The 22,647-nt window shown below is 41.5% G+C and overlaps 1 long non-coding RNA gene across 1 annotated transcript; it reads right to left on the minus strand.

The window, feature by feature from the left end:
- Positions 1-3,873: 3,873 nt before the first annotated feature.
- LOC142162602 (uncharacterized) lies at positions 3,874-5,336 on the minus strand. The gene is made up of 2 exons (XR_012693830.1): positions 5,036-5,336; positions 3,874-4,211 (listed from the first exon to the last, which is right to left on the minus strand). It is a non-coding gene; the product is annotated as an uncharacterized LOC142162602 (long non-coding RNA).
- Between the last annotated feature and the right edge of the window lie 17,311 nt (positions 5,337-22,647).

Here is a 22,647-nt window from a genome sequence, read left to right on the forward strand (position 1 = left end):
GTCCACGGGATTTTCAGCAACGTGATCTGCTAGTGCCTGTCCTTTGATTACTTTCTGAGTCACGTAGACAATGTCAAATTCACTCAACAGGATTTGCCACTTGTCCATCTTGCCAGTGGGTATGGGCTTCTAAAAGATGTACTTCAAGGGATCCATTCATGATATGAGATATGTAGTATAGGCACAGAAGTAGTGCCTCAACTTCTGAGCTACCCAAGTCAAAGCACAACAGGTGTGCTCTAACAGAGAATACCGAGCCTCGTACAGGGTGAACTTCTTACTGAGGTAATAGATGGCCTGCTCCTTCCTCCCCGTTTCATCATGCTGCCCCAGAACACAATCGAACGCTCCATCCAATACTGCAAGGTAGAGTAATAGAGGTCTACCCGACTCAGGCGAAACTAAGACTGGTGGTGTTGATCGGTATTCCTTGATTATGTCGAAAGCTTTTTGGCAATCATCAGTCTATGTGGTAGCGGCGCCCTTCTTTAACATCTTAAAGATCGGCTCATAGATGATCGTAGATTGTGCTATGAACCAGCTGATGTAGTTAAGTCTTCCAAGGAAGCTCATTACGTCCTTCTTGTTCTTTGGCGGTGGCAGTTTGAATAGCTTTGACCTTAGATGGATCCAGTTCTATCCCTCGGAGACTCACAATGAACCCAAGTAGTTTTCTGGCAGGAACCTCAAATGCACATTTCGCAGGATTCAGTTTCAGGTTGTATCTTCTCAGTCTGTTGAAGAACTTCCTCAAATCTTTCTTGTGGTCAGTGGCTTTCTTGGACTCTATGATGACATCATCTACATACACCTCAATCTCTTTGTGTATCATATCATGGAAGATAGTAGTCATGGCCCTTATGTAGGTTGCCTTTGCATTCTTTAACCCGAATGGCATCATCTTGTAGCAGTACATCCCCCACGACGTAATGAAAGCCGTTTTCTCAGCATCTTCTTCGTCCATCCAGATCTGATGATATCTAGTGAAGCAATATACAAATGATTGCAACTCATGCTTGGCGTAATTGTCGATCAGAATATGTATGTTCAGCAAGGGGGGAAGTCGTCATTTGGATTGGCCCGATTGAGATCCCGGTAGTCGACACAGATTCTGACCTTTCCATCCTTCTTCGGCACCGACACAATATTGGCTAACCATGTCGGATATTCTACTACCTTTAGGACTTTAGCTTTGACCTACTTAGTGACTTCTTCCTTAATTTTGAGACTCATGTCAGGTTTAAACTTTCTGAGCTTCTATTTTACCGGTGGACATGTCGAATCAGTTGGCAGTTTGTGGGCCACAATAGAATGCTTAATCCAGTCATGTCATCATATGACCAAGCGAATGTGTCCTCATATTCCTTCAGAAATTCTATGTATTCTTCCTTTTCTAACGGTGACAAATGAACGCTGATCCGAGTTTCTTTGATATTTTCTGCATCTCCCAGGTTAACAATCTCGGTCTCGTCCAGGTTGGACTTAGGTCTGTTCTCAAAATTTTCAACCTCTTTAACAATCTCTTCCGGTATATCATTTTCCTTTGAATCTATGTCCGTTTGTTGCGTTGTCTCGTTGCATGTCACAACCATTGGTTCATCAAGATAGGTAATAGTAATGCTGTATAAGTAAAGTAATGAGAGAAAATAATAAGAGTAAGATTTGTAAGGAAACCGAAATGCTTTGATAAATTTCATAACTGTTTTGAACATTGGAAGATCTTATTGCGAAAATTCAAAAATGCGAAAGGAAAATCAACTAGTAAAAATAAAAGATAGTGCATGATGCTTTGTTCAGCCTTGCTACCCAAAGGCTTTCCGAGCTCTGGTGGTTCTGATGGTCCAATTCTTGAGGCGTGCTCTTTGGCTTACGGCTTGTATGGAAGGGCCTTCCCCCTCTCCTCCTCAAAAATGACACAACAATCCATATCATCGTCTTCTAGGAACAAGTTCCTCACTGCTGCCAGTGCTTCCTCTTCTTCCGACCCATAGATAACATCGGCCGGCTGGAAAGTCTACTCCAAATGTGGTATTGGCTTCTCCAACAGGTAGTATGGGCCGCACCATGATGGCGACCAGTTGTTGAATTCCTCCCAAGTATACTCGTATCCCAGACCGAAAGTGGTGCTATGTTTCTTCAGTTTGATCGGCTTGGTGATTCCTTGGAGGTTCTTGTCAAGTACCTTGCTAGACTCATATCCGCTCCAGTTCAATATGCTTTCAATTTTGTTGTCCCACCATTTGTCTTTGTCAACGGCGTTGACTCGCTCGATGTGGTGATAGGTTTCCCCGTCTATCTTTCTCCTTCCTCCAATTGCTAGGATGGTTTGGCGACAGTATATGGGATTGCTATCGTTGCCGTGAATGATCACCTCTTGGTGGTTCCACTCAAATTTTACCACCTGATGCAGTGTTGATGCTACGGCCCCAGCGGCATGAATCCACGGCCGTCCCAATATCAAGTTGTAAGATGTCGGCACGTCTATAACCTGAAAATTGTCGTCGAACCAAGTAGGTCCCATTTTCAAACACAGGCTGATTTCCCCAATGGTAGATCTTTGGGAACCATCGAAAGCTTTGACGTTGATGGCCCCATCCTTGATCTCATGCAGACCCTTTCCCAATGTTCTGAGTGTTACCAATGGACAAATATTGAGGCTGGAGCCTCCATCAATCAGGACCCTAGTCATAAAACAATCTTCGCATTGCACGGTGATGTGCAACGCTTTTTTGTGACTCAACCCTTCTGGTGGCAGCTCATCTTCATGAAAAGTGATCTTGTGACTTTCCAATGCCTACCCTACCATGTTTGCCATTTGTCCTCCGGTGATGTTTCTTGGTACATATGCCTCACTCAGCACCTTCAACAAGGAATTTGTATGTGCATCGAAACTCTGCAGCAAAGCTAGAATAGAAATATGTGCCGGTGTTTTGTTCAGCTGATCAATGACTGAGTATTCCTTGGCTTGTATCTTTCTCCAAAGATCATCGGCCCCGGTTTTAGTGATGGTCGGCCGACCAGAGGCCCGCTTACTTGACTTAGCTAAATGCTCCGGAGTATAAACCCTGCCGGTTCTTGTCATACCCTGTGCCACAACTGTTTCCCCGAATTTAGCTTTCCCTTTCCTTCTCGCCTCGGCTGTGTAATCCCAAGGTATGGCATTTGTATGGAATGGTGTTACGACTGACATTGTTACTTGGATGAGCACCTTTACTCCGAACGGAGCATGTATTTTGGAGGGTAAAACCGCAACTTCAAACGGTGCGGGTGCATTTGCTGGAGACCCAAACTCGATCTCAATTGGTGTTGGAGTCTTTGTGGGGGGTGGTGCTTAAAACTCTAGTGGTATATACATGTTTACCTCGGCATCCCCATAAGGCCGAGTCTGGACTACAATCAGATTGAGGGTGACTATTTGCTTCTTTGGTTCGTCACCTTCTGTGATTAAACCGATCGATCCTTTGGGATCCCAATCATCCTCTATTTCAATCATGTGAACACCTCCACCCTTATGGTCCGCCAGAGGGTTGTTACGGACGTTCGGAGTAGGATCCTTTACTACAATGATCTTGTTATCGATCAGAGTCTGGATCTTATCTTTCAGAGAGCGGCATTCATCAATGGTATATACCTTCATGCCGGAATGGTATGCACAAGATTTATTTGGATTGACCCACTAAGAAGGGTTTTTAGGAGTTATAGAAGGGATAGGAGTGACATAATCAGTAACTTTAAGCCTTTCGTACAACTGGTCAATCGGTTCAGCAATGGCAGTGTCACGACCCAAACCGATGGGCCGCGACGGGCGCCTGAGTCTTACCTGTCAAACACCCCTAAGCATGCATCTAAAATATGAACCTGAATAACATCTGCTGCATTACAAAATTAACATACGTGAAAGAAGCCTGCCATCAAGGCATATGTACGTATACAGGCAGAATACAGTGGGCGAGCCGGCAAGGCTGCTATAAACAACTATACATCAAAAACTGAAAGCCGACAAGGCCACATAGAACCCAACTAGAGATACTGTCTACAGACCTCTAACAGAAACATAACTGTACAAATACGGGACTGAGCCACGTCATACTCATATACATATATATGTACAAATGTATCGTACCAATATCAAAAGCAGCTCCAGATCAAATGGAGCACGCCAACTCTCGCTGATCAGGGATCCTAAGAATGGGGACCGTCAGCTTGCCTACCTGCACCTGCGGGCATGAAACGCAGGCCCCGTGAAATAGGGCGTCAGTACGAAAAATGTACTGAGTATGTAAGGCATGGAAATTAGTACGTAAAAGACATAGATGAAACATGGAATACTGAAACACATTTTTAAATTTGAATAACTTTGTAAATACTGAAACATTTATAACGTCATGCACGTGCGTGTAAATGTCATGTCATGCATAGGTATGGTGTACATAATATCATAAAGCCACTGGGAGCATCCCATCATATCATCTCAGCCACTGTGGGCAATATCATCAACATATACCAGCTGATCAGGTGGTGGTGCGTATATAACGCCATAAACTTTTCCATATCCCATATACATATATATACATACATATATACGCGTATATAACGCCGTTTGAATACATACATATATACGCGTATATAACGCCGTTTGAATCATATTTTATCCACTGTGGGCAATATCATCATCATATACCAACTGATCAGGTGGGGGTGCGTATATAACGCCGTAACTTTTTCCCATATCCCATATACATATATTTACATATATACGCGTATATAACGCTATCTGGTCATGGGTCAATGCACATGTACGAATTGCATGAAAAATACGTAATAATCTCAATATTCCTTCCGGATAAATTTTTCTAACTGCGTATTATTCTGAGACCCATGAACAGAAGGAAATAATAATTCTCATGGGGAATCAAGAATATAGACACCCCTACTATTTCTACGAATAGAATAATTTATAGAAACCGTGTATTTGCTCATTTCTTTCGTATAATCTAGACCATGCCAAAAGAAAGAAGGGAAGGCCTTAACATACCTGTCTCTTGAATTATTTGAACGAAATTTGCCTCAACTCCTTAGAAATTCATGGACGAAAACTTATTTCTGGTTCTTAAAAATTTTGGAACGAAATATAATAATTTTGGTTCCTTGAGATTTTGACAAAAAACGTTTCTGTTTCTTGCTTTTTGAACTAAAGAATGGTTTTAAACCAACACTTGACTTCAATGTTTTTTGAAACTTTGTTGAAGCTTCTGTTTTTAAGGTATTGATTTCAATTCAAAGAATGAATTGAAGCTTCTGATTCTCGTTTTTCCTACTTTCAGAAAGTATCCAATGGATCTTTAAATGTTATATCATTCAAGACTTATCTTAAGTCAATAAGTCTTTCTATTAAATGACTAATTCAACTTTACACGTTACTTTGTCATGCAAACATATGACTATGACTCATATGTTGAATGGTGGCACACTGCCACGTGGGGGTAGGGGTAGGTTATTTTATTAATTTTTTATCCACTTATTAGTTAACCGGGTAATGTCACATTATCCGGGAATTAACCAATTACCCGTATAATTTAAAAATTATCACAAATTACTTAAAATTTTATTTATTTTTAAAATACTTTATATATACTTTTTATATTATACTACCACAGTCATATGGTACCTTACATGGTACTAGTTCATCATAATCGGGTATTATCGCTCGACCCGTATTTTATTCCAAATTGACCGCTTTCTACAAAACTTGTTTTCTTTAATCCGTATACCTCTTTATCCTTCATAACACTTATTTATCGCTTGTTATAATAACGTAAGTACGTTAACATCAAGATGATCTCATCCCCGAGTCTACGTCGGTTAACTAAAAACGAAATTTTCACGTACCAAAATGCGAGATGTAACATCCTTCCCCCCTTAGAAACATTCGTCCTCGAATGTTCAACTCCCCGTAATTTGCATAACTTTGGCCGGGTCGGCTTGGTCATAGCACTACTACCAATTCTCCTTGTAGAAACTTAATAATTCAACGATACACAGGACAGCGACAATTATTAACAGAAAAATTTATATACGCACCTTGAGGTTATGACGTCTCAGTTAGACCCTTCTCTGGAAGAGGAAATAGGTAGGGATATCTGGACTTCATGTCTTCCTCGGCCTCCCAAGTCATTTCTTCTACATTGTTGTTCCTCCAAAGCACTTTCACGGAGGCTACCTCCTTATTCCGCAGCTTGCGGATTTGTCGGTCTAGAATGACAACCGGAATTTCCTCGTATGACAAGTCCTCTGTAACCTGTACATCATTCGTGGGCACTACTCAGGTAGGATTGCCAGTGCACTTTCGTAACATAGATACGTGAAAAACTGGATGGACAGTCTCCAATTCCAAGGGCAATTCTAACTCATAAACTACTTGGCCCACTCTCCGAATAATCCTATAAGGCCCAATATACCGTGGGCTAAGTTTACCCTTTTTGTCAAATCTCATTACACCCTTCATAGGCGACACCTTCAAGAATACCCAGTCATCAGTCCCGAACTCTAAATCTCGACGCCGCACATCTGAATATGACTTCTGATGACTTTGAGCTGTCAATAGTCATTCCCGGATAAGCTTTACTTTTTCTATGGCTTGCTGAACCAGGTCTGGCCCGTGTAATCTGGATTCTCCAACGTCGAACCACCCTATAGGCAACCTACACTTTCGTCCGTAAAGAGCTTCGTATGGAGCCATATGAATGCTGGAATGGTAGCTATTATTATATGCGAACTCAATAAGCGGCATATGACCATCCCAGCTAACTTTGAAGCCTATTACACAAGCTCGCAACATATCCTCCAGTGTTTGAATAGCACACTCAGCCTGTCCGTCCGTCTGGGGATGAAATGTTGTACTAAGACTTACTTGAGTCCCCAATCCCTTTTGGAAGGACCTCCAAAAGTTAGCTGTAAATTGAGCTACTCTATCTGAGATAATAGATACAGGTACACCATGCAGTCGTACTATCTCCTTAATATAAATCCTCGCATAATCTTCTGAGGAATACGTAGTTCTAACGGGTAGAAAATGGGCTGACTTTGTGAACCTATCAACAATCACCCATATTGAATCGAACTTACACTGGGTACGAGGTAAGCCTCTGATGAAGTCCATATTGATTATTTCCCATTTCCAAGTCGGAATCTCTATAACCTGCAATAATCCACCGGGTTTTTGATGCTCGATCTTAACCTGCTGACAGTTAGGGCACTGAGCAACAAATTCTTCTATATCCTTTTTCATTCCATCCCACCAATATATTTCCCTGATGTCATGATACATCTTTGTCGTTCCTGGATGGATAGAATAACGAGAATAGTGAGTTTATCCCATAACCTGCCGACGCAACCCTGCAACATTAGGCATACATAATCGCCTTGATATCTGAGGACCCCATCTTCGGTAATTACAAACGGTGTCTTCTCCATCTGAAGAGTGGTATCTCTATAATGAATTAGCACATGATCCTCGTACTGGCGTTCCTTTACTTCAGTTACTAAAGATGATGTTGCCGTATCCTGAAGAGTAATTCCAATGTCACCTGAGTCCAGTAACTGAACTCCAAGACTAGCTAGCTGATGAACCTCATGGGCTATTTCCCTCTTTTCTGGCTGCAAATACGACAAGCTATCCATAGATCTACGGCTGAGAGCATCGACAACTATGTTTGCCTTCCCCGGATGGTATAAAATATTAACGTCATAGTCTTTAAGTAGATCCAACCATCTCCTTTGACAAAGATTCAATTCCCTTTGCTTGAAGATGTACTAGAGGCTTTTATGATCCATATAGATATCAACATGAATTCCATACAAGTAGTTCCTCCACATCTTTAGTGCATGAATCACCGCAGCTAACTCTAAATCATGGGTCGGGTAGCTCTTCTTGTGCTTTCTTAGTTGTTTAGAAGCATAAGCCACAACCTTACCATGCTGCATCAGCACACAACCCAATCCAACGCCTGAAGCATCGCAATAGATAACATAACCATCGGTCCCTTTTGGAAGCGTTAGAACCGGTGCTGAAGTTAACCTGTCCTTTAATGCCTGGAAACTCCGTTCACAAGCATCAGTCCATTGAAACTTTTCTCCCTTCTAAGTCAACTTTGGTAAAGGTGCTAAAAGGGAAGAAAATCCTTCCACAAATCTCCTGCAATATCCAGCCAACCCAAGAAAACTACGAACCTCTGTTGGTGTTGTGGGCCTAGGCCAAGTCTTTACTGCCTCAATCTTTTGTGTATCCACCAGGATGCCTTCACCCGAAATGATATGCCCAAGGAAAGTTACAGAGTTCAACCAGAATTCATACTTAGAAAATTTTGCATACAACTTCATTTCTTGTAGAACTCTGAGCACCGTACGCAGATGACCAGCATGCTCATACTCTGAACGAGAATATACCAATATATCGTCAATAAATACAATTACAAACAGATCTAAGAAAAGTCTGAACACACGGTTCATCAAATCCATGAATACTGCTGGGGCATTGGTCAGACCGAACGACATAACCCGAAACTCAAAATGCCCATATCTAGTCCTGAATGCTGTCTTCGGAATATCTTCATCCTTAACCCTTACTTGATGGTACCCGGATCTCAAGTCTATCTTTGAAAATCACTTGGCACCTTGCAACTGATCAAATAAGTCATCAATCCTCGGGAGCGGGTACTTATTCTTGATCATCACCTTATTCAGTTGCCTATAATCAATACACATTCTTAAGGAACCATCTTTCTTCCTTACAAACAACACAGGTGCTCCCCACGGTGACGTACTAGGTCTGATAAAACCTTTTTCAATCAAGTCCTTTAGTTGCTCTTTCAACTCTTTCAGCTCTGCGGGGGCCATTCTACAGGGAGGAATAGATATTGGGTGAGTATCTGGTAGTAGCTCAATAGAAAACTCAATTTCTCTCTCTAGCGGGAGACCCGGAAGTTCATCAGGGAAGGTATCTAGAAACTCATTTACCACAGGGATGGACTGAATGGTTGGTGACTCTACTTCCATATCCTGAACCCAAACTAAGTGATAAATATAGCCCTTCCTGATCATCTTCCTTGCCTTGAGATAGGAAATAAATCTACCTCTAGGCGATGTCGTGTTACCTTTCCACTCCAAAATAGGCTCCCCCGGAAATTGAAATAGGACTATCTTCTATCTACAATCAACATTGGCATGACAAGAAGCCAACCAATCCATACCCATTATAACATCAAATTCTACCATATCTGACTTGATTAAGTCTGCTATGGTAGGTCGACCATGAACTATTATTATACAACCCCTATATACCTGCTTAGCTATCACCGAGTCCCCAACAGGTGTAGACACCTCAAAAGGTTTAACCAATTCATGTTTTATTTCAAACTTACTAGCAATCAACAGAGTAACGTATGATAAGGTCGAACCTGGATCAATTAGTGCATATACATCATAGGAGGAAACTGATAATATACCTGTAACAACATCAGGCGATGACTCTTGGTCCTATCGTCCTTCCAATGCATAAATGCGATTATGAGGGCTGCTCGAGCTAGATGCTCCGCCTCTTCCTCTACCACGACTCATTGGTGCTTGGGGACTTTGCCTAGGGGGGCGTACTGATGATGACAATCCAGCCACAGATCCCGCTGGCTGAGCTATGCTTGCATCACCTCTTATCAGACAATCCCTCACAATGTGGCCCGGATAAGCACAAGTATAACAAACACCTAATCCCATACGACACTGCTCAGTATGCTGCTTACCACATTGAGTACATCACGGCAAGGGTGGCCTCATCTGATTTGACTCACCCCTATACTGAGAACCTGAGGCCCTAAAATTCTGACCAGGCCCTAAATATGTAGAACGATCAAATCTCTTTCCTCCAAATTGAGGGGGCGCGCTAGCCCAGGACTGGGATGGATATCTCAAATACTGCTGCCTCTAGCCATCTCGAAACTCACCAGAAGGACCCGAAGACCTCGCTCTTTTATTCTGGGCCCTATCATGCTCATGATCAGTCCTCTGTTTCTATTTACGCTCCTCTACACCCTGAGCGTATGCCTGAATACGAGAAATATCCATGTCTGGATGAAGTGAAACCGACATACAATCGTTAAGCAAGTAAGGCTCTAATCCCATCACGAACCGGTGAATCCGATCCTCCATCTTAGATACAATAGTGGGAGCATACCTAGACAATGAATCAAACTAAAGACAGTACTCCCGAACACTCATGTTTCCCTGCCAAAGGGTCAAGAACCTATCAACTCTGGCTCGCCTAAGCTCTGGTGGCAGATAATGACAAAGAAAAGCTTCTGTAAACTCTTGCCATACCGCTGGAGGGGCATTCTCACCTCTGGACAATTCCCAAGACTCGTACCAATTAACTGCAACATCTCGGAGTCTATAGGAAGTTAGCTCAACTGACTCAGTCTCAGTGGCCTTTATTACCCGTAACATCCTCTGTACTCTATCAATAAATACCTGAGGGTCCTCATTCGGGTCTACTCCAGTGAATACTGGAGGGTCAAAATTAATAAAGTCACGAACCCTCGCGCTCATGGACCTATCTGCGTGACCAATACCTGCTTCCTAACGCCGAGCCTGTGCGGCTACTAATCGGATCAATAACTGAACAACATCTCTCATATCCTGACCCGGCGTATCCTGCTGAGGTGCTGAATGTATAGGGGCGAGTGCTAGAGCTGGTGCCCTTTGGAACTCTTCTGGAAAAGGTGGGGTATGTGAAGTCTGAGATGGAACCTCACCATGAGATTCTCCCCGAGCCCTGGTAACTCATGTGCTCGACTAGTAGTCTCACCAGCCATGGACTTTCCCTTCTGGGCGGCCGTACTCTTTGGAGGCATTGCTGAAAATATAACGTATCGTTAGGAACAAGAATTCTTGTATTGCACGATCTTGAGATAAAAAGAGAGGATAACATCCTATATGTCCTGTAGCCTCTTGTTTATAAGTGTGGTGCATGACACACCCATAAACAAGACTCTACTAGACACAGTCTGTAGACAACCCTAGGACAGAACTGCTCTGATACCACTTTTGTCACGACCCAAACCGATGGGCCGCGACGGGCGCCTGAGTCTTACCTGTCAAACACCCCTAAGCATGCGTCTAAAATATGAACCTGAATATTATCTGCTGCATTACAAAATTAACATATGTGAAAGAAGCCTGCCATCAAGGCATATGTACGTATACAGGCAGAATACAGTGGGCGAGCCGGCAAGGCTACTATAGACAACTATACATCAAAAACTGAAAGCCGACAAGGACACATAGAACCCAACTAGACATACTGTCTACAGACCTCTAACAGAAACATAACTGTATAAAGACGGGACTGAGCCACGTCATACTCATATACATATATATGTACAAACGTATCGTACCAATATCAAAAGCAGCTCCGGATCAAATGGAGCACGCCAAGTCTCGCTGATCAGGGATCCTAAGAATGGGGACCGTCAGCTTGCCTACCTGCACCTGCGGGCATGAAATGCAGGCCCCGTGAAATAGGGCGTCAGTACGAAAAATGTACTGAGTATGTAAGGCATGGAAATTAGTACGTAAAAGACATAGATGAAACATGGAATACTGAAACACATTTTTAAATTTGAATAACTTTGTAAATACTGAAACGTTTATAACATCATGCACGTACGTGTAAATGTCATTCCATGCATAGGTATGGTGTACATAATATTATCAAGCCACTGGGGGCATCCCATCATATCATCTCGGCCACTATGGGCAATATCATCAACATATACCAGCTGATCAGGTGGTGGTGCGTATATAATGCCATAACCTTTTCCATATCCCATATACATATATATACATACATATATATGCGTATATAACGCTATTTGAATACATACATATATACGCGTTGTCACACCTCCTTTTTACGCACCCGCGGGGGTGCAAGAGAATTTTTTCCAATTAAAGGACAATCGAAACGGGATTGGTTTATTTATTTCAGAGTCTCCACTTGGGAGATTTAGGGTGTCCCAAGTCACCAATTTTAATCCCGAATCGAGGAAAAGAATGACTCCATATTATAGTCTGCGTACCAGAAATCCGGATAAAGAATTCTGTTAACCTGGGAGAAGGTGTTAGGCATTCCCGAGTTCCGTGGTTCTAGCACGGTCGCTCTACTGTTATATTTGGCTTGATTATCTGATTTTATATGAATATGAACCTATGTGCGAATTTTAACTTTTAACCGCTTTTAACATTTACTGTTATTTTTGTCAAGAATTGCAACATTGTGAAAATGTATCTCGAACCACGTTACAATCAATGTACCCGTGGTCGTCGACACACTTTGACTCCGTTGAGATTTAGATTTGGGTCACATCAATGTGCATCAGAGTTTAAGGAAATTAACTTATTAAAGGCGCGCCTAAAGCGACTAGCGTATTTATTTTGGGTAGGACCGTGGAATTTTGCTAAACGGTCCATCCTGAAATCTAAGTAATTTGAAAGCAAATATTTACTGAGGGCCCCGCAATTTTGTATTTTTATTTGGCGAGGCTCATCTCATTCTTATTTTTTTTAAAGGGAATTTGCAACGTCATGGACACGCATCTCGAACCACGTCACAATCAATGTACCCGTGATTAGAAACACATTTCGACTCCGTTGAGAATTGGATTTGGGTCACATAAATGTGCACCCGAGTTTAAGAAGGTAAGATTTATTAAGTCGCATCCTAAAGAGTCTAACGTATTGTTATTTTAGGAAGAGGCCGTGAAGGTTCATTAAACGGCCAAATCCAAGGTTTAATCAATGGTTATGTATTTTATTGAGTCCCCCGGCGGTTTGTGATTTATTTGGTGAGGCTCGTCTCATTTTATTTTAAAAGGATAAACCTATAGCGACTACATTTTCTATTAAGTTCGTCTCTAAAATAAAAGAAAAATCTCCTAATTATTTACATACTGAAAAAACGCAACTTTATTAGTTATTAAGTTACAGCTATTGTGAACGGAAAATTGCGATCGCGTTTGTACAAGGAAAACTGCTTTCATTCCACATTTTATCATTTGCTAGAACATGAGATAAATACACAATAATATCAAAACAGATTAACTATTCTTCGATTAATGTAAACTAACATTATTAGATGAAGAAGTTATACATATGCGACATCATTGCTCATTAATTAATCGACTACATTTTTATACAAAGAGAGGAAAATTAATATTCAAACACAGATCCAAACAAGAGATTTCAACAGGAACAGGAGCCTGATTAATATTTCATTTTTCGCTTCAAGCCAAGAGTGTACAAATGTGTACCTGGAAACAGCAGTACAAGAACAAAAGAAGTAGGAGTCAGCAACAGTAATAACGCGGCAACAGCAGGTTCAGCAATACCGCAAAACCAGTAACAACCAGTAGAATAACCCAGCAACGGATTGAAAAATCAGAAGTGCCAAAGTGCAATCACAATCAAAGCAGAGAAGAGAAAAGATACGAGATGCAGTAGCTTCGGATTTTGAATAACACTCGAAGAAAAACAAACAGAATTGTTCGAGTGAAAGTTCAAATTGTCTTTCTCTTTTACTATCACAAACTCTCTCAAGTATCAAAGTATGTCAACTCTCCGAGTCTCTCTTAATAATATTCAAGTTCTAAAAACTCTCTTTTTTTTTCTCTTCTAAAAATCCTCTCAAGGTTCAAGTTCTAGTCCCTAAAAACCTCCCCCTAAAATGTGTCAAATGACCCTATATATATAGCAAGACAAGTCTTCAATTCCCAACCCCAAAATTATTCCCCCAATGGCATGCTTTGGCCCACTATTAAATGTCTTCTTTATTTTAAATTTTGTCCCCCATGCCTACATTAAATAACTAACACATTCCCAACCCATTACAATTTGTCCCCCATGCCTACATTAAACAAGTACAAGATTCCTCCCCATTATGTTTTGTCTTGTCCCCCATTATATTAAACAAGTACATCAAAAACTCCACCCCATTATATTTGTCCCCCATGCTTAACATAAAGAATCAAAATAATGTTCAATTACCAAACTACCCCTCCGACCTTATTGCAATTACAAATCTACCCCCGAATGCAATGCAATTTACCAAATTACCCCCATCAGCTCTAAACACTCAATTAATCATAACTTGACCAAAATATAATCAAGATGACCAATTTTTCAACAATCTTCAACAACAATTATATGAACATGATGAACAACACAACTCCAAATTAATGGAACTAAATTAACCATATCGGGAACCAATCCTGGTAAATTTAGTCCATCAATGGATGAACAAAGATACAACAATACAAACAACAATATGCATGATTCAAATTAAATCAACAAATCACAAAACAAACATAAACTCACATTAAATCACTGAATTTAAACATGAACTTCAAACAAAGATGAACATGAATTAAATCTGTTTTTAAGCAACACACATGACGGATTCTAACGATTCAAACAACATTAATATTTTCTGGAAACAACATGAAACAAATTGAAGAAATAATTAATTAAATTTCAATTTGAATCTAACAAACATAAAACTAACAAATATTCACTTAAACAACAATACAAACATGAAATAAACATGAAAAATAACTAATTAACTTCCATTTGAAATCTCAAAAATTAATTTAACAAACAACACATGAACATGAACTAAAAATTAATTCAAACGATAAACAAAACAAACATTTGCCGATTTTAGATTCGAAAATATCAAAACAAAATACGGACAAACATAAAATTCAAAAACTACTAACCGGATCAACACGACATATGTATGAACTGTTTTGACAAAACTCAAATGGGAATAAATCTGTCCGGACTCAACGACGAACTCACCTCCCTTGTAAACTTGGCGAACTCAAAACGACGCTGGACGACCTCGACTAAAACTCAAACGAGCAGCTCGTCTGAAGATACAGCAGCTGGACGAAGGAGAAGTGATGAACAGCAGCAGCTCGGAGGACCAGGACGTCGAGCAGCAGCAGTCCGACGACAACCTGGCCATAGTGATGCACAAGCTCGGAGAAGCGAAGCAGTAACGGAGGTCGTTTGGCCATGGGGAAGATGAAGCCGTGAAGCTGGTCGCGGCAGCAAGCAGAAGCAACTGGTCGACGACGTCCCTGGCAAAACGGTACTGGACCCGATGGCAGCGTGCGAGCTTGGCCGTGACGAACAACGGCAATGGGAGCTTCAAACAACAGCTGACTTGTTGAGGCTATGGTCGTTTGGTTGTTTGGACGATGAAGTAGAAGGCAGGAGTAGCAGGTTGTTTGGCTGAAGCAGAAGCAGCAGCGACATGGACGTCGAGCTCAAGCTTGAGCTCGACGATCTTCATCAATGGCGGATAGGGCTGGGGTCGTTTGAACGCGAAAGAGGTTGTGTCGTTTGGTGGTGTTTGGGACGGGAAGCTGGGCAGCCATGGATGCTTGGTTGGAGCTTTGGAGGAGTTTTTTGAGTTTGGGGAAGAAGAAGATAGGGAAGGGGCGGATGGGTTAGTTTAGGTTTTTAGGGTTTTTGGGTTTTTTTATTTTTTGTTTTGTTTTGTGTTTTGACAAAATGAAAAAGGGGTGTTGGGTATTTGGGTCATGGGGTGGACTGGGTCGACCCGGTCTGAAGTGGACTGGGTCGTGGAGAAGATTGGGCAATATTTTGGGCCTTTGGCTTACAATTGAAGAAGTGGCCCAATCCGATTTTCTTTTGTATTTTTGTTCTCTTTTCTTCTTTTATTTTCTAAAACTAAATTATAAAAGTACTTAAATTATTATTAAGAACTAAATTAAGTTATAAAAGTGCAAATTAACTCCCAATAACAATTAACGCACAATTAAGTAATAATTAAGCATAAAATTGTATATTTGGACATTAAATGCTAAAAATGCAAAAGGTGCCTATTTTTGTAATTTTTAATTTTTGTAAAACTAATTTAATTACTAACAATTGTAGAATTAAATACTACATGCAAAATGCGACATATTTTTATATTTTTTATTAATTTAACAAATAAGCAAACATAAACAAATACAAATAATTATCCAAAAATATCACAAAAATACTCAAAATTGCACACCAAGGAAAATCATTTTATTTTGCATTTTTTGGGGAGTATTTCTCATATAGGGCAAAAATCACGTGCTTACAGCTGCCCCTCTTTGCCCGGAGACACGAAGGGTTTTCGTGCAAAGATAAAACGAGCGATTTTTGCCTATCCGAGTACTCCGTGTGAAGCATTTTTTGAAAAAGATTTAACCGAAACTTTGCTTCAAAGGTTTCCTACATATCCCCGGCCAAAGGGGAATCAGGTTAATGTAGTTCGGGAAGTTTTGGTAGCTGGGACTACCGTGGGACTGCAATGTTACTGTTGTTCCCTGCTGTTATCACTGCTTACCGATCTCCTTGTTACACCGTGTTTAAAAGAAAACAAGAAGCTAGGCTAGACTAAAATTTGTTCTTGTCTCCTTGCTTTCTTGTCGGCTTGCGTTTCCTCCGGTGCTTTTCTTTCTTGAATTTGGGCATGATACTGACCGTTTGCTTTTCTGAATACCAGTTTTCATCATTTTGCTCGGTCCGCTAGGGACATGGCTTTCTTCATCAAGCTTTTTGGCGGTTCCTCTGGTGGGTACGGCTCTCTTCATCAGACTTGTTATGCTGGGCATGATTTAATGTTCACCAGCTGCTTCATTCAATACGCCTCTTTTCTTCCTTTTGACTCATGCGCCCGAATTTGTGCTGGGATCTCTTTTTGTAACCTTCTGCTTCCCGGTGCTGAGGATTTTTATTGTTTCCTGTAGGGGATTCCTGCTGTAACTAACCCTCTGTTTTATTGTCCTCTGACTTGATCTTGAAACGTATGCCTCTATTGTATGGGCGGGCTCCCAACTTCAACACTTGAAAATTAAACACTGGAATGTATGCCTCTGTTATCTGGGCGGGCTCCCAACTTCAACACTTGAAAAGTAAAGACTGGAATGTATGCCTCTGTTATCTGGGTGGGCTCCCAACTTCAATACTTGAAAATTAAAGACTAAAATGTATTCCTCTGTTATTATGGGCGGGCTCCCAACTTCAACACTTGAAATGAAAAGACTAAAATGTATTCCTCTGTTATTATGGGCGGGCTCCCAACTTCAACGCTCAAAAATAAAGACTGAATGTATTCCTCTGTTATTATGGGCGGGCTCCCAACTTCAACTCTGGAAATATAAAGACTGAATGTATTCCTCTGTTATTATGGGCGGGCTCCCAACTTCAACGCTCGAAAGTAAAGACTGAATGTATTCCTCTGTTATTATGGGCGGGCTCCCAACTTCAACTCTGGAAATATAAAGACTGAATGTATTCCTCTGTTATTATGGGCGGGCTCCCAACTTCAACGCTCGAAAGTAAAGACTGAATGTATTCCTCTGTTATTATGGGCGGGCTCCCAACTTCAACTCTGGAAATATAAAGACTGAATGTATTCCTCTGTTATTATGGGCGGGCTCCCAACTTCAACGCTCGAAAGTAAAGACTGAATGTATTCCTCTGTTATTATGGGTGGGCTCCCAACTTCAACTCTGGAAATATAAAGACTGAATGTATTCCTCTGTTATTATGGGCGGGATCCCAACTTCAATGCTTGAAAATAAAGACTGAATGTATTCCTCTCTTATTATGGGCGGGCTCCCAACTTCAACTCTGGAAATATAAAGATTGAATGTATTCCTCTGTTATTATGGGCGGGATCCCAACTTCAATGCTTGAAAATAAAGACTGAATGTATTCCTCTCTTATTATGGGCGGGCTCCCAACTTCAACTCTGGAAATATAAAGACTGAATGTATTCCTCTGTTATTATGGGCGGGCTCCCAACTTCAACGCTCGAAAATAAAGACTGAATGTATTCCTCTGTTATTATGGGCGGGCTCCCAATTTCAACTCTGGAAATATAAAGACTGTATGTATTCCTCTGTTATTATGGGCGGGCTCCCAACTTCAACATTCCTTAAAGTATAACATTTTGTTGGCATTATTCTTTTCTGCCTCCTCAGTCATTTTTCCTCTTACTTGAATCATCTCCCTTCAGACTTCTTTCCTCAAAATTAGTGTTTCATTCCTCCGAAAATTGCTCGGGATATCACTTTATCTAGACCTGCGTTGCCTTCCATCCTTCCCCAAGTGGGTACCTGATATTTGAGAAAATTTTCTGCCCCGGTTTGATGATCTTCTTTATGGCATGTCCTTCCGCCATCTGTAACATTTCTTTTCCCTGCTTCAAATCAAAGAAAGATTTTGTTAGTTAAAAACATGGTGGGTGGTCGTGCCACTCCTGCTGGGGATGTTTGTTTGTTTGGTTTTTTTTTCCGGTGTTCCAGTACACTATCAGAACTTGCTGGGGATGGTACTATTTATTGGGGGCTGATATTACTGCTGGGGATCACGTCCCTGCTGGTGATCACATTTCCGCTGGGGGTGGTTTTCCCCCTCTTCTTTCCTTGTTCCGCGTTGTCTCGACCCCTTTTTCATTATACCCCCTTGACATTTAGACCAACTCATCATTCGGTTTTGCAACAAATGTCTTTTCCGTTTCATTGCCTTATCTTTGGCATGTCCTGTTCGCCTTTTGCATCGCACCATTTTGGCAATTAGTAGTAAACTCTGAAAATCAAAATCCCTCTAAAACACACTACTCGAAAAAACACTTTGAACCCAAAAACGAAAAGTGATGACTTTAAAAGATAAAAGAGAAAGTTTTTCTGAACAAATGTTGGGGAAAGAAAAGGAAAAGAACTTATCTGAATGGTACAATCAATCCCAATGATTATGTCGTGCATTTCCGGATCAACCAACTCAGTCTATTTATATCAATCAATTTTTCTGACGGCCAAAGTTTTTCTGAACAAATGTTGGGGAAAGAAAAGGAAAAGAACTTATCTGAATGGTACAATCAATCCCAATGATTATGTCGTGCATTTCCGGATCAACCAACTCAGTCTATTTATATCAATCAATTTTTCTGACGGCCTTACTTTGCGGGGGATGCGCAGAAGCCCAACTTTCGCCTGATGCGGATCTTATCTTGCTAGCCCCCTTTATATCCTTGTCGCCTCATAGTGCCCTTCAAGGGGTTTTCACTGATGAGGCTCTCTCATTTCTCTCAATTCTCGTCGCCTTATGGTGCCTGTGAAGGTTTTCACCGATAAGACTCTTCTCATTTTATTTTCTAAGCTGGAGATTGGAGTGTTACCGACATGACTCTTTGCTGGGGATGTGCAGAAGCCCAACTTTCGCCGGATGCGGCCCATTTTTTGCCAATCTTATCTTGCTAGCCCCCTTTATATCCTTGTCGCCTCATAGTGCCCTTCGAGGGGTTTTCACTGATGAGGCTCTCTCATTTCTCTCAATTCTCGTCGTCTTATGGCGCCTGATATGACTTTTTGCTGGGGATTCTTTAGGTTATCGATTCGTTGCCGACTTTCTCTGCTTTTATTTGCCTGACTTGGCTTTCCTCGGATTCTGATTGGGAGGTCTTTTTTGGACATCAACATGGGTTTTTTGCTTACGGCTAAAAGAAAAAGAGGGCATCAAAAAGGGTTCAAAATAATTCTGATGGGTAAAAACCATTACAACTCTTGGAATCGAACTTCTTTCCCAACATTACAAACATAAATTCTGCCCCAGTTTCTCGCTTGGGGATTCTTATTTTTTGGTTACACTATGACCGAGCCGTGAGGCGCCTACGTATCCTTCTTTGAGGAATCAGGTCAAACGTAGTTCACATCTCCTTTTTTCTTCTTTCTTTTTTTTGTGACTTTTCTTTTGTTTTTATTATCATTATATTTTTCTTCTCTTTTTTCTTATTTTCATTACTGATTCCAAAAGAGGGGTATGAAAGAATAAATAAGGCTCAAAAGGGGAAGCAAAGGTTAAAATGTTTGGATAGAAGAAAAAATTGCCTCCGTCATTTCATTCTCCGATAAATGCCAAGTATAAACAAACAAACAACAATTAATAGCCATGTCGATGCATCTTCCCTCGACATCTGTCTGACATGAAGTGCAACTGGATAACATCTTGGTCACAATAGATGGCCACTACCAATTCGGGACAAATTTGCCATTTTGTTTTGGCCTGATGTGGGAGGATCCGTTTCAACACTTGTTGTCCCTCTTTAAATTTCCTGATATCGTCTGCATCCCCTAAATTGATGTCTTATGCGTTATTTAAGTTGGGCTTGGATTTCTCTTCCAACTAGCTTAACTCTCTGTTTGTCTCTTTGAAGGCTTTATTATCACTGTATTTCGATTCGTCATCGTGATTGACCTTTTGTACAATCAGTTCGGAATCAGATTGATTTTTAGACTAAGTTGATGATCCGTTGTGCATGCCATGTCATTGGAATCAGTATAAAGAGCATTGTTTAGAAAGAGAAAAGGAAGAAAATAGACTCAAAACAAAATAAGAAGAGAAAAGCTTTCACTTTATAAAAATAAAGGATAACAGAGTTTCACACTAAAACAAAACTGGATTACAACTCTGCAATAATCCAAAACAAGAAAGAAAAATCAGAGCCCACTACCAAGACTCACTTCGGATAGGTAGAGGAGTAGCCGTCCAATTGTTGATTTTTGTTTTCAGATCCACGAATTTTCTTTTTTTTTTTAATAATTTTTTTTTAATCTTTTTTTTGAACTGTTTTCACCGGCACGGATCGTCATTAATGTTTGGCGGCTCTGGGACCTGAACCTCGATCCTATTTGTGTTGATGAGCTCTTGCACGACATTCTTCAACTTCCAGCATCTCTCAGTATCGTGTCCGGGAGCCCCCGAACAATATTCACAACTTGCTAAAGGGTCAAGATTTTCAGGAAGGGGATTTGGTAATTTGGGCTCAATAGGATTCAATAGGCCTATCTGCCTCAATTTGTGGAACACGGTAGTATAGGATTCTCCCAGCGGAGTATATTTCTGCTTCCTCTCATTCTTAAAAGCTTGATTCCCCCGGAAACCTGACCCTGGAGGATTTCTATAGGCCCTCGAAAGTGGATATATGTTTGGTGGAGGTGGGTATGTATTTTGGGGAGTCGGCGCACGCCATTGTGCGTGTGCTGGAGAGTGGGTATAGGTTTGTGCATGATGAACGGAAAAATGGGGATCTGGCAGTGAGTAATAATGTCGTGGAGGGCTATATGGAGTGCGGGGGTAATTTTGGTGGTAGGGTCGTGGTTGGCTATAGAAGGGTGACGGGCTTCTAGATCCGAACCAGGCTCCAGACTCAACAGCTGTGATATCTTCTTTCTTCTTCTTCCCAAGTACACCCTCAGTACCGCTCTGGATGGCCTGAGTGGTTGCTTTAATTGCCGAATAGCTCAAGATTTTGTTGGACCTGAGTCCCTCTTCGATCATACCTCCCATTTTTACTACTTCGTTGAAAGATTTACCAACTGTCGTCACTAGATGACCAAAGTAAGTTGGCTCCAAGGTTTGTAAGAAGTAGTCCACCATCTCTCCCTCTCTCATGGGAGGATCGACTCTGGCTGCTTGCTCTCTCCAGCGGAACCCGAACTCGCGAAAACTTTCCCCGGGCTTCTTCCCGGTCCTCAACAACGTGAGACGGTCAGGGACTATCTCGAGATTGTATTGGAAATGACCTGCGAAAGACTGCGCCAGATCATCCCAAGTGTACCATATGCTGGAATCCTGCCTGGTATACCATTCTAATGCTGATCCGCTCAGACTTTGGCCGAAATAAGCTATCAGCAGCTCATCCTTGCCGCCTGCCCCTCTCATTTTGCTACAGAATCCCCGCAAATGCGCCATGGGATTACCGTGCCCTTCATATAGATCAAACTTAGGCATCTTGAACCCAGCCGGGAGTTGGACATCCGGGAAAGGGCATAGATCTTTGTAGGCCATGCTGACCTGGTTGCCCAATCTGTGCAGGTTTCTGAAGGACTTCTCCAGGCTTTTGAATTTCCTCAATACCTCATCTTGTTCTAGGGCTTTAACCGGCTTTTCAATTTCTGTCGGTGCCTCATGTGGATTGTAGGCATGTGGTTCGGGGGCATGGAATGTAGGCTCAGGGGGATAGTATTGCGTATCGGGAGCCTGAAGCAATGGCTCGCTGTTTGATCTTTGCAGGGTGGCTGATGTGGGTCCCATAAAAGTGGGAACATTTGGTATTGGGAGAGGTTGATGGGGCGGTGGAGCTTGGGAATCATGGGGGCTTCTCTCCTGATGATAACGGTGATTCGGGAGGCTTGTTGAAGGGCCGGAGTGAGGGTATTCCGGCATGTGCCCCAACGGCTCAGGGCTCTTTTGTGCTTTGGCTAGAGCTAGCTGCATTGCATTCATCTCTAGTCCCATCCTTTCTATCTTTTCCATTGCTTCCTTTAACAACTGGCTCACCGGCCTTTCTTCCTCGGTATTATTCTCTGAAGTAGTCATGCTTGTTGTTATCGGTTCTTTGTATATAGTTTGGTAAGGGTGTGTTGCCAGAATTCTTTAACAACTAACTGTTTGAGATTCGGAAAACAACAAACTTGTTAGCGTTTAGAGTTTAACAGATTTGACAACAACACATTGAGGATGCAATGCCCCTAG

Source organism: Nicotiana tabacum, chromosome 8 (assembly GCF_000715075.1).
Source record: "Nicotiana tabacum cultivar K326 chromosome 8, ASM71507v2, whole genome shotgun sequence".
NCBI lineage: Eukaryota > Viridiplantae > Streptophyta > Magnoliopsida > Solanales > Solanaceae > Nicotiana > Nicotiana tabacum.